This window comes from Phalacrocorax carbo, chromosome 1 (genome assembly GCF_963921805.1).
Source record: "Phalacrocorax carbo chromosome 1, bPhaCar2.1, whole genome shotgun sequence".
Classification (NCBI taxonomy): Eukaryota; Metazoa; Chordata; class Aves; order Suliformes; family Phalacrocoracidae; genus Phalacrocorax; species Phalacrocorax carbo.
The window spans coordinates 214354436-214366716 of record NC_087513.1 but is presented as its reverse complement, the minus strand read 5'-3'; the positions used below and the strand labels follow the sequence as shown (position 1 = coordinate 214366716).

The window sequence follows — 12281 nt, the reverse complement described above, 5'->3', positions numbered from 1 at the left end:
TGGCTCCTGGTTTCTTCTCACTTGCTGTTAAATGGGCGGGCTGGCAGTATTGTGCAGCCCGTAAGGCTTTGGACAAGCCTTCACATACAGGGAGCTTCATAGAGGTTTGCCCCCAGCCCCGCTTCCTCCCGACACAACTGTGCAATGGAATTTTATATGACAGACTAGCACTTGGGTATTGATTTTAATGATTTTGGTGTTTTGGAGGGGTGGGGGGAAATCAGCTGTGCTTTTGTCTGGGCGTGTTTTGGCACGTGTCCTGTGCATCTCCCGTCACTCATGTTTCAGCCTCATGCCGGTTTCCAGTATAAAACAGAGCAGAACTAAGTGAGAGCTGGAGTGCCAGCCACGAAGTGGTGCAAATGACTACCCTCCCCATCTAAGCAGTGGAAAAAAAGTCTAAACTAAAACCCAGCTGGTAAATTTGGCAGCCACTGCTGCATGCATATCTTGTGCAACATGAAGATACTGAGGCCTCACTGACGGGCTTTGCACATCGCAGCATCGGTGGCTGGTACTGAACTGGCACAAGTAAAACATTTGAAATGACACAAGCAGAAGGGCCATGTAAAAGCTGCGTTCTTTGCATTGATGCTTATTTAACCTGGAAAAAAGCAAATTGCTGGGAGGGTGATAGGATAAGCTGCAAATAGGGAAGCAGAAGGAAAACAAATGTTAGCAGCTCTGTGCTTGCCAAACGGCCCTCCCCAGGAGCAGGCACCACATTTGCTGCTGTGACACCCTGGTTTAGCCCCCAGGGGTTTGAGTAAAGGTGCATCCAAAGATTCCCCCACCGGCCAGCCTGGCTGCAGCTGCAGGCATGACTGAGACGGCAGGGAGACTGCCTCATTGCTGGGTCCCCCTCTCACCAAGCAGCGAGGTGAGTAGGTGAGAATCGGTGCTTGCTACCTGCTGTCAGAGATGTGGGACTAAGCAGGGGACAGAACAAAGTTTACTGCACTGGGGAACAGATGCAACATCAGGCTGAAGGGCAGTACAAGGAAGAGAATACATCAGCGTGTGGCTCCAGGCTGGAGAAAAAGAAGTGAGACGAGGAAGAAACACACCCCCCCCCAGTTACAGGCAGAGGCTGGCCTAGTGCTGGGGGAAGGAAAAAAGAACAGAAGCAAAACAAAACAAACAAAAAAAAAGCAAAACCAAAAAACAAAACCAACCATGAAAACATAATAAAAACCTCTGGATGTCAAGCATCCTCACTCTCAGTTCCACCAGTGCAAAACCCCAGGGGCATCTGCTCAGAGTTTCTTCAATATAAGAGGGTTTTTCAAAATCGTTCAGTCGGAAAGGATAGAGCACAAGTGAATCGCTGTTTTACCAGGGCTAGAAACACTGGCAGTTATAAGCTCTTGTTTATCTTACATTATTCCCTGAATGAGCAAGTATTTGCTGAGAAGTTACATAGTTTAACAAACATAGTTTGTTACATATACTATGTGACATATACTATGTTACATAGTTACATAGTTTAACAATATTGTTTTACACCTATTTGATAACCACAACTTTTACGTGGACAAAGCCTACACCCTCTCCTTTCTTCCCCGTCACTCAAGACCTTTCTCCTCATCAAAGTCCTATGTTTAGAGTTACAAGAACTATTTAATCTGATTGGAAATGGGGGGCGAGAGAGATCCCCTGTAATAGCAATACTATCGTAAAGGGTTCCCCAAAACCTTTTCCCACTAGATATTTGAAGGGAAAACCAAAAACCCGCATACATGGGTCCTCCCACTGTGATTCAGAGACGCGGTCTATCCCCAAACTCAACACTGTTATACTTCAAACTTCTGTTGGCCTCAAATTATGTGGATGAAACCCTGTCCTGACAGAATTACACCCGCCTCTCCAGGGCTTTACAGCACAGCTGAGAGCCCGGAGCCATGCCGAGCTGTTGCAGAGGCAGCCACCATAGCCCAGCTGACTGTGCAAATTCTCTTCTTCCTAAAATAATCTCCTGCCAATTCACATGTAAGCAGGCTTTAAACAACCCCCTCACGCGTAGACCCTGCTCAGATTCAGAGCACGCGGCAATTGCTTCACCGGCCGGCATAACACCAGCGCTACGCCACGGAAGGGAGTCACCCTGCTCGGCGCGATCCGTCCTGGCAGGAATGCCAAGCGCCACCGGTCCGAGCCACCTCTTCGCACTGGCACGACTCTGCTCTGAGAAACTCAGAGTGATGAAGCCAAGAGCGGAACCAATGAAACAGCACATGAACTCTTCAGCCGGAGTCAGATGAGGGAACATGTTTTAGCTGCAGACACAATTATCCTCAACTACTATATATGTTAAAATAGCAGCGCTCGAACCAAACCCCACAGACACCCCTAGGAAGGCAGAGCCGTGATGTAGGACTATTGCTTCTGCAGCAATTTGAGAGCACTGAGAGTTTGAGTTGTTTCAGCACAGAGTACTTAAAAGTTTTATTACATACTGCAACCTGTGACTGCCATAAGTCAAGTTATGGCGGCCTTCAAATGCTCCCTGCCCCTGCCCATCAACTTTTGAAGCCCGTTAGCTAGATTAGATTACCCCAGCCTCAGCAGAGTCGAACAGCAGGCCTGACAAACTCTCCTTTCACACCTACAGAATGCTGCTGCAGACAGGAAGGAGCGACAGGCAACCACGCACAGGGGAGAGGAGCCTCAGGAAACCACTTCGCAGCTCAAGACGGAGCAGGCGGCGGTACCGAACAAAAGACGGCACCCACAGGTGCCAACAGCGGCGACCGAGAGTTCGGAGCGCACAGACGTGTGATGATCCGCACAGGACTGTAGATACGGCCTAAAAATCATGAAGTTTATGGCTGTAGTTTTCCTGTAATACAGGCACAGGCTCCTGAACCATTCATCTAGCAGAGTGGGACCCCAACATACGTGGAGCCTTCTGGTGCTACTGTGTGTAACACACAGGCACACGAAAGGGGGGGAAAAAAAAAGAGAACAAAGATCCTCTATTTATGTCATTTTTCCTTCTGGTAAACCACATCATTTCAAACCTGATGCTCCACACTGAACTATAAGTTTCTATCAAGCTGGCTGTATTTTCTTTGCATTCCTCAGCAAGACAGGCAGATGACTGATTGCTCAAACAGAAAGCAATTAAAAAGTCAGAGGAGCTGAAACCTACGCTACAGTAGATGCCATAAAGATAACTATGTCCAACGCATACTAATTGCTGGAGTCAACACGAAAACTCGTAAAAGAGCCATCTATAATTCATGCAGTCTGGCAAGGCAGTAGTTGTAAGTTACTCACTACAACTTACAGATGAATAAACTATATTAAACAAGAAAGGGGGGAGGGAGATGCTCAGCAACTGTTTTCCCCTCTCTGTCTACTACCAGAAGGAAACCTCACATTTTTCCAAGATGGTATTTTTCTGTTGTTGCCAGGGTGAGGAAAGGGTGTCCGGCCCACAGAAAAGGCAGAAGGAGTCTTGACTTTTAATTGAGTTCATCCCGATCAGAACAAGCGTTTTACCTCTGCACCAGTATCCCTGCACCCTTCCGCACCATGGCTAGAGTCTGCTCGTGCACACACGCAGTTAAAATCTCCTTGCACTGCCCTGGTGGGAAGGAGCAGGGGCCATCCCCTGCCCTGTTCAAACACACTGCAAGCAGCAGATTCCCTCCCCGTGTGCCGCACTTTCATCCAAATCCCAGCAGAAAACGAGCGGCACAGTTTGCCAGCTGGGTTTCGACACAGGATGAAAAGACATTCATCATTTTTTTCTTTATCACTTTATGTGGGACTAAGTTTCAAACACAGTCTCACGTTGAAGGAAAGGCACCCCACAGATGTTCCACCTGAAAAAGAGGCCAGAGGTGTCCTTTTCCTCCACCGGACAGAGGATGGGATGTGGGGGACGTGCTGTCACTCAAAAGGGCAGCAGCAATACACATACCCTGAGGGAGGACAGACTGATCGGCACATTTAGAGGTGATTAAAAAAAACTCCCCAGTAACTGTAGCATCTAGCTGTCTCCCCAGCCAGCTACCGCCCGTCTGAGTGCTGTGCAAGTGTGCCAATTAAACAAAAAAGTGTCAAGGGCCATCAGTGCATCAGCCCAGACCCAACATTTACATGTGAATTAAAAAAAAAAAACCAACCAAAACCCCAGGTTTTCATAAAGTTCTAATTAAGAAAGAACTATAAAACAGCAGAGTTTGCTCTTCTATCTTTAGAATTTACCTGTTAGGTCCCTGCAGGTGCTGCCAACACCCAGAGGTGCAGATGAAACCACTAAATTAAATGAAACAATCATCAGTAAAAATAAGCACACATTTGGAAGAGAATGCATCCACTGCTACAGCCAGGGTGGGGGCGTGGGGAGGGGGAAGGGAGACACTCTCTCGTGGCAGCTGGCCAACGGGTTGCAGTCTTGCTCCAGTGCCAGCGTTATTTCCATAGTGCTAGACATAAAGGATGACTGACCAGTTACAGCCCAACAGGAATGCTGGAGGACTCCACGGCCTGGAATTTTAAAAGCCAGAAGGGTCCTTTTAAAAAAAAAAAAAACCAACAACACAAAAAAACCCACTTTAATCCAACCCCAACTGTTTGGGCTAAATGCAAGACCTGCCGGGTGGGATTCCCCAGCCTGTATTTTGCAGGAGGACATGGACACCACCGCAACGGGCACTACTTGTGGGCAGGAGAGTTGCAAAACCTTTCCCTGGGCAGATACACTTGCTAACCCATCGTTCTGCATAGAGATGCTTCTAAAGAAGAACAGCCTAATTATAACCCCTCGATTCCTAGCAACAGAGCAGAGTTCTCCTTTCAGTCAAGTTAAGGATGCTTCTTTCTGTTTTGTTTTAAATCTCAAGGCCCAGCTTTTGCCAGCCTTGGCGGTGCGGGCCCACGCGTGACCGCTGTGGCAGCAACCCAGACACATGGGAGGTTTCAGTAGCGCTGTGGCAGGTCAAGCCCTTTCCACCAGATTAGGCTGGAGTCCAAAATTGCAGAGGCAAGGCCAGCTTAAATTGCCACGCTCTGACTTAGCTTTGGCTGTTTCACGAATAGCCAGCTGTGTCAAACAATAACCACTTTGCAGCCAAGGCCAGCTGTGCCCGAGTACCAGGAGTACACGATGAGTTCGCCTTACTTGTGCTCCAGTTGGGTAGCTCAGGCTTTGAGAGCTGCAGAGACCAGCTCCAGTTGTTCCCATCCCCGGGCAGCCGCCTGCTCACTTTGACCAAGCACTTCCCCTGTTCTAACAGTGCTTTTAAACAGCCCGAGAGAAATAAATTACATCCATATTTAAAAAAAAAAAAAAAAAAAAGAAAATCCAAGCTGAGGCAGAAGGAACCAAGAGTATCATTTTTAAAACTTCTCAGCCCACAAATCATCCTCCGTATTTCCTCATCTCCAGAAGTGCTGTCTCCCCTCCCCCAGCTACATGCCTGAACAAGCAAGTTTGCTGTTGCAGATGTCAGTACAGGCTCCGTTTTCCAGCACGGTCCGGGGCGGCCTTGGCCCTGGTTCCACTTTTGCTCACAGGAAGGCAGGGCATTAACCGCACAAGTCAAAAGTAGCCACTGGAGTCAGAGCTTGCTAAGCAGGGTGGGAAAAATCAAGGCCTCTTATGTTAAAGCATACCCAAAGCCCATATAAGCAGGTTTCCTGGAGGAAATCTGTGTTCCAGAGGAAATGACTAGATGCAGCATAAAGAAAATATATTAAACACATGCAGTTAAACACCCCCCCACTACTCCCCACCTAAGTTACTTGCCTCTAAGTCCAAACCGCACGTTAGCAGAAACAGCAACTAAAAGCAGACCAATCATTCATCATTTTTCCATTCAAAAGTTTCCAATTCAGAAGAAGAACATAGAGCACAGGGCTCAGAATTCAGCCCCACTATCCCTTAACATGGAATAACTCCCAGCACCAGGTATTCACGTTTTAAATACATGTAAGTATTTGCAAAAGCGCAGCATGTAGGCACGCACCTTGTTAAACACAGAGATTTGGCGTTTGCCACTTAGCAATGGGGGCAGGGGTAAGAAGTATGTCAGAAAACTGGAACATGGTCAGGTCAAGTCAACAACATCTCACACGCGCAGACGACACCGTAACTCAGCGGTTCGCAAAAAGCCAGGGTATGTAAATAGCAGAAAGTTTGCATTAACCTGCAAAATGTGAGTCTTTCTGAAGAGAAGAGACACCAAGACAGAGACCTGCAAAGAGAAAACAGATGTTCTTAAGAGCAAAACTCGTCCAACTCCTTTCTCACTGGGAGACTAAAGAGCAAGACGACGACACGAGCATCGTTAGCTGACGAAGGCATCCAAGAGCCTCAATTAGACTGAGAGGGAAATGCCGCAACAGTTCAGCGCTAATTGGAAATGCAAACATTTATCATCGGAGTAGCGCTGGCTCCTGTGTATGGCTCCATTGTGTGTACTGCAGCTAATGACAGTAGGAAGCCCTGTGCTCTGCAGTATTTATGTAACGACTGGCAAAGCTGTCACATTCTCTTAATTGCCAGCCAGGATTTTCATACTGGCAGTAGTTTTCAATTAAAAAAAAAACCAAAATCTATAAGATCGCTTCAGTTTCACATTGCTTCGTTGAAGTTTTGGTTCTTCTTCAAAGCTGGGGAAAGAGGAAGAATGAATAATTCTCCCAAGACAGAATGAGCTCTGCATCAAACACGAGCTATTTGTAGATGAACTGAATTAAGAGACAAGGAAAGCACGGTCAAATACCCAGAAAGAGCTATTTTAGCATCAGTAAAGACAAAAAACTAGAGAACTGCACATAAATCTGCTTCAAGTTTGCAATGATTGCTCCTTCAATTATGATACACGTAATGCTCTAAAAGCAGTTCATTTAAAAGGCAAAATGAAAAAGCCTAAGGTAGATTAGTGTTTCCATCTGATTGAGCTTTCACAGTAGAGCCTCCTTTGTCGGCAGAGCATCAGCTCTGTGTTGATAATTATAAGCCATCTAGCAAAACGCCCCATTGTACCTACTTTATAATCCCAGTACGTACAGAAGTAAGCGTAGTGAGGATACCATGGCAAGGTCTCGTGTTCCTAGACCTCCTCACTTGCACCAAATGGACTGCAGAGCATTCGCTAGTCCATTTAGAATCATCATCGTTTAATTTAATGAGCAGCCGTTTGTTTTAAGGAGGTACCATCAGGCCTTTTATCACATCATTTACTCAGATCCCAGTCATACTTACTGTATGTCAGTAGAGAAAAGAAAGCTCTATCAGACTGGTACAAAGGAACTGCTGTTTCTGCAATATATTACAACACAACTCTGCATTAGCGCTCAGTTAAATAAAGCCCATGAGACGAGTGAACTATTTTTACTGCGTTGAATAAAAGAAAATATAAGAACATCACTTATTACAGCAGCAGGCCCGTTCTAAGGCGCTGTGTAATTAGGAGTTAATAAAAGGACCAGAAACAGTAGGCAAGGTTTTCCTCAATATCTTTGTGCAAGACTTTCTGGGGCACAGATGACCTTATCCTGTGTTCTTGCTACGATTATCCAAGCAGCTTTACATAGGACGAACGGACCTTCGCTGCTACCTATTTAAAACTCATTCTCTCTCACGAAGCAGTGACATCGGCTGCAGCCACAAAACTCAATCCAGCAGAGACTGATCGAGCTCCTGTACGCAGCCCTGTCAGCATCTGCAGCAAGTGACTTGCTCGCCCACTGGGAATTGGATTGAAAGAAGCATCTACATCATAAAATTAGCAACAGTAAGAACTGCAAATTCAGCAGAATTTGGATTTCACTGATGGATGGATTGCCAGCGTGCATGTTTTATTCATCTCAAGACTGCTTTGTCTGGTTGGTTGCATCTCCCCTCTGTACTTAAAATGCAAAAAATTGGTTTACGGTCACTACTGAGCAGCCAAGAAGCTCCTCAGACAGGGTTTGTTGTACCTCTTCTAAGTGCTAGCCAAAACTCACCAGATTTCCAAATTGACGACAACCGAAGAGCGATGTTCTAGGAAGGCATATGAGCCAAGGCATTTTGTCAGTAGGAGCATTCCCTCCCATCGCTGTAAGTCACCTAGCTCAAGTCCCACAGCTACTTCCCGCTAAGGTCATCAGCGTGTGAATTAGCCTCCCTACGAGAGCACACCATGCAGCAGATCAAGATGCAGAGTTTTCTGATCATCCTTCCTTAATTCCGATAATTAAGGTTCAAGGATGTTTGCTACCAGCACACTCTCATAGAGGTTCCTGCTACCTACCCATAACCCTAACGCTTCCTCGGTGGTCAGGCACTCAAACCAATTCTCATTTCAGCATCCCCCCCAGGCTACCTGCCCGCACTCCCTCTCTCTCCTATTGTAAATCCAAGGCAACAGAGTGTAAAGTGAGATAGATATTTTAAATTCTGTAGGTAGCACACTACAATTTCACTGCTCAGCTTTACAGCAACAGCTCTGTTCGCTATAAAACTCAGACACAAACAGGACAGTGAATTTTGGAAACAGCTATTTCACAGCCCGCAAGAAACCTCAGCACTGGTCCCCAGCATACACAGGAGGAATGCATGGGGCTGCACTTCCCAAACCAATTTTGCTCCATCCACTTTATGTCATTTACATCCTGCCTCTTCGCTGAAGCTCGCGTTCGTACACCCACTGCGGCACAACCTGCGCTAACTCCTCCTTTCCTGTTCCTACGCTCCTCGCAGAGGGATGCAGTGAAGTGAAATACGTGGGCTGTGGGAAAGGAGATCCTGCAAATCAATCCAGAACAGGGGATGACCTGATGGCTTAAGTGAACTGTCTCCTTTGCAAGTTTGAGGTTGCTCCTGCCACTCTTTCTTTCCAGTAGTTTCCTTTGAGCTGAGTTTTCCTCCACTCCTGGTTATTCTCATACTGCTGGTATTCACAGGTGCTGATTCACAGCCTCCCAAGATACGCTTATTTGGCTGCTTTTATTTCTAAGAAAAGTCACTTCAGGCTGGAAATAACTGTCGTTTTTCTATGAACGCTCTTCAGTGTGTATCTAGTTTTATCTGAGCAGCCTAAATATTCTACTGTAACTAAAGCCTCAAAGTTTTGAAAGCCTCTGTGTCTCTAGTCAAATGTTATAAAAGAGACATCCAAATCTGTGGCCTGCCATTGTGCTAAGTCCTTTTAGCCTTAAAAATAAAAATTGGATTTGAGCCTAAGATATATTCTTTAAATGTCTAGCATGGTTTGAATTTACATCCCCATAGGTGAAACTTCCCCCGAGGGTTTCAATCCTTAACACAATTAAGAATCTGCAAAAACCTAATGCTTTTGTTCTGACAAAGCTGAACCAAGACATCTCAAATAGAAGTGGACGAATCCCAAATCACGACTTTTTGAAATGGGCTCTCAAAAAGCAGCCCTGAGCAAATCAGCCCGCAAGGCTCTCATTTTAATATCTTATGTTATCAGCAGACAGCTTCTATCTTAGATCTGAGATGATTTACAGTCTCCAGCCCCTGCTCTGCTGGCTCCTAACCTTCTCTCCCCCACAGAGCATCCGTATTCCGGGTATTTCCTTGGAGATTCATTAACTGCTCCTTCCTCAAAGGCTATGATTATTGGCATTTTTCTCAGACTACATTTCTAAGCATTTAAAAAGACCTGTCAGGACAGAGAAATAAATAAATACAGAACAATATCAATTCATCATTCTCTCTGTCAAGACACTGCAGGTAAAGAGAAAACCTAAGTTTTGGCTAATGCCTTTAAAGCTGTTTTCTATCCTGCATGCCTGTATACCATTTACATAGCACGTCTTAATGTCAGTGTCCTCAGAGGAAGACAGTGAATTAGAATATTGGTATCTCTAGTTTAGGAGGCAATTAGACCAATAACAACAAACCAGAGCTGAATGTATGCTCAAAACAATCTAGTTAGAATTCTATTTTAGGTAAAAAATCAGTCAAATAATCCCATTATCCCGAGGATTGCTTTAGGCATGGTCCCAACCCAGCACATCTTTTTTTCATCTTTCAGTTCCACGACCAGAAAGTGATTGGAAAAAAAAAACCAACCCACTGAAAACTACCAGAATGGTCCTTTCTGTACAAGTTCCTCTCCCAGTTGCAAAGCCCAGGAAGACAGAGAAATAAATGTTCCAATGTCAGTCAGCCACTTGCTAAGCCACTTAAGAAAAGAAATTAAAAGAAAAACAGTAAAATAAGTGTACACCTCAGGCCAACAAATACAATTTTCCTGTTCTTCACCCCACTTCCTGCAAATACCAACTCAAAGGGCGCCTCTTATTTCCTCTTATTTCCACCCTTTGCCTCCTTTGTCAAAAAGTAACACGTGCCTCTTCTACAGCTGCAGTTTACCTGATTTTATTTAAAAAAAAAAAAAAAAAGAGAGAGAGAGAAAAGAAATGTTTCAAAAATCATCTTCCATTTCTGGATTTGCTCTCACATGCTCTGTACAGCTCTGCTGCATAACAGGCATTTTTTCCATAGGAGACAGCACCACCAGCCAGCACAGCCGCCAGAGCCAGTTACCTGCGTGCGTCACTGACCTGGGGTCCCAAGGAAGGCGGCAGGAGCAGGGCAGAGGCAGAGTATGTAGCACGGTAGAGCGTGTGCATGTATAAACATACCTATATACACGTACATAGTACACAGGGGTGTATGTGCGCATGTCTCTGTGTGTAACTTGCACTATGCAAGTAACTCACCTATTTTGTTTGCTCCCGGACAGGGAGTATGCGTCATATGACTGTTTATAAAACATAATTATCCTCAAGTGATATAAAGTACTAACAACAACAACAAAAAAAAGGCTATAAAAAGTTATAAAGTACAATAGACAGCTCTGAATTAATCTAATTTGGTATTACGCATTGGCTAGTTACCTCTGTAAGCATGCATACACCGGATCTTGTTTCAACTAAATGGAATCCGTATTAATTTAAAAAAATAAACCGACTCCCCAGAGGCATATAAACAAGGTTGTTGCCCAAATCCATGCTGACCTCATGCATACAAGTTATTCAGCCACTACCACTCACTCCATCGAAATCATCAAAAGAGAAAAGAAAATGAAGGCACTTCTTGAGTCCGTTTCCTCTTCCAAGACACTTGTGGGAGGAAGGGCCAGGCAGCTCAGAAAAGGATAACCTCATGATTTCCCTTTAGGCTTGTGCTGAAGAAAGAAGGCATTCAAGGACTTTCAGTTCCAGAAATAGAAATCCTCCTCTGCAGAAGTTTTGTTCTACCAGGTCACCGCACAGAAGACAGTGGTGGGTCCCCAGCCATCTCCTTCACCGCTCTGTGTCCGGTTGAGCCCTCAGGTCTGCCACACTCAATCTCCGAATGCCTCTGGCTTATCGGGAGGTGGAGAAGATGCCAACAGATGTAACTAACAAAGCTCCTGAACCACTTGGAATATCTTCATGTTACTTATTTTTAACATTTGAGTGCAGAATTCCAAGGAACTTGTGGGTAGAAACAGGTTTCGCTCATCCTGGTATTTAGTAGTGAGACTAAACTCCAGCTGTGAAGCCCTCTTGCCTCCTCCACAGCCTGCGTCCCTCAACTACCAGTGGGAAATCAGGTAGGATGGTTTCAGTGTGTCAACAGTGCACGTGATTATGGTGAAGTAGGAAGATTTTCCTTATTACAGGCTTAAACTTTGAGGAAGTCTGCCTGAAGAGACAAAAGCTCACTGCCTGCTGCTAGGACAGGGGGTAGACCCAGAGCAGCCTCCATGACTATGCAGAAGCGGTGGGTGAGTGTTTCTTTTCCCCTCCCCACCCCCAAAAGAACAACAGCCAGGGCAACTTTTAGACCTTTACACTCAAGGAAAAAATCATTACAAAGCAGTACGGTCTTAGTTTTAACCTAGCAAATTTTCACAGTACGCAGTCAGAAAGCCGGAGCAACTTGGCTTTGCACGTACGCAGGATTAAGCACGGCCGTCCAACACCGAACCGTCCCGCAGGATCAGGATCGCCGTCGCAGGACCAGGATCGCCGCCGTGCTGCAGCTTGGGGGACACTAGGGCCAAAGCCCACTTCACCTACACACACAAACCCAGTGCAGAATATTGCGGTACTGGGCCACGGGACCACATGGCAAGAGCGTGTCTGACTCATGCAGCCACGCGAGTATGAAGCTGAGGGAAGACGTAGTTTTTGGTTTGAAATTTTTCTATACCATTAGCGCCTGCACTAATTACGACAGCCAACAGCAGTCACTCTGATGGGAGGGCTGAACAAAAGTGGCACAGCTGTCAACTGCATTCAAAGAACCAAATCCTTAA

General features: G+C 45.6%; 1 protein-coding gene across 12 annotated transcripts in view; it reads right to left on the bottom strand.

Moving 5' to 3' along the window:
- The window catches only part of PAK1 (p21 (RAC1) activated kinase 1), a 74530-nt gene that overhangs the window by 33315 nt on the left and 28934 nt on the right, over positions 1 to 12281 (bottom strand). The window contains exon 3 of one of the 12 annotated variants that reach the window (XM_064441515.1): positions 6159 to 6206. The exons of the other annotated variants lie outside the window; for them this stretch is intronic. The gene's annotated coding sequence lies outside the window, so the exon portion shown is untranslated. The remainder of the gene's footprint in view (positions 1 to 6158; positions 6207 to 12281) is intronic. 12 annotated transcript variants of the gene reach the window in all.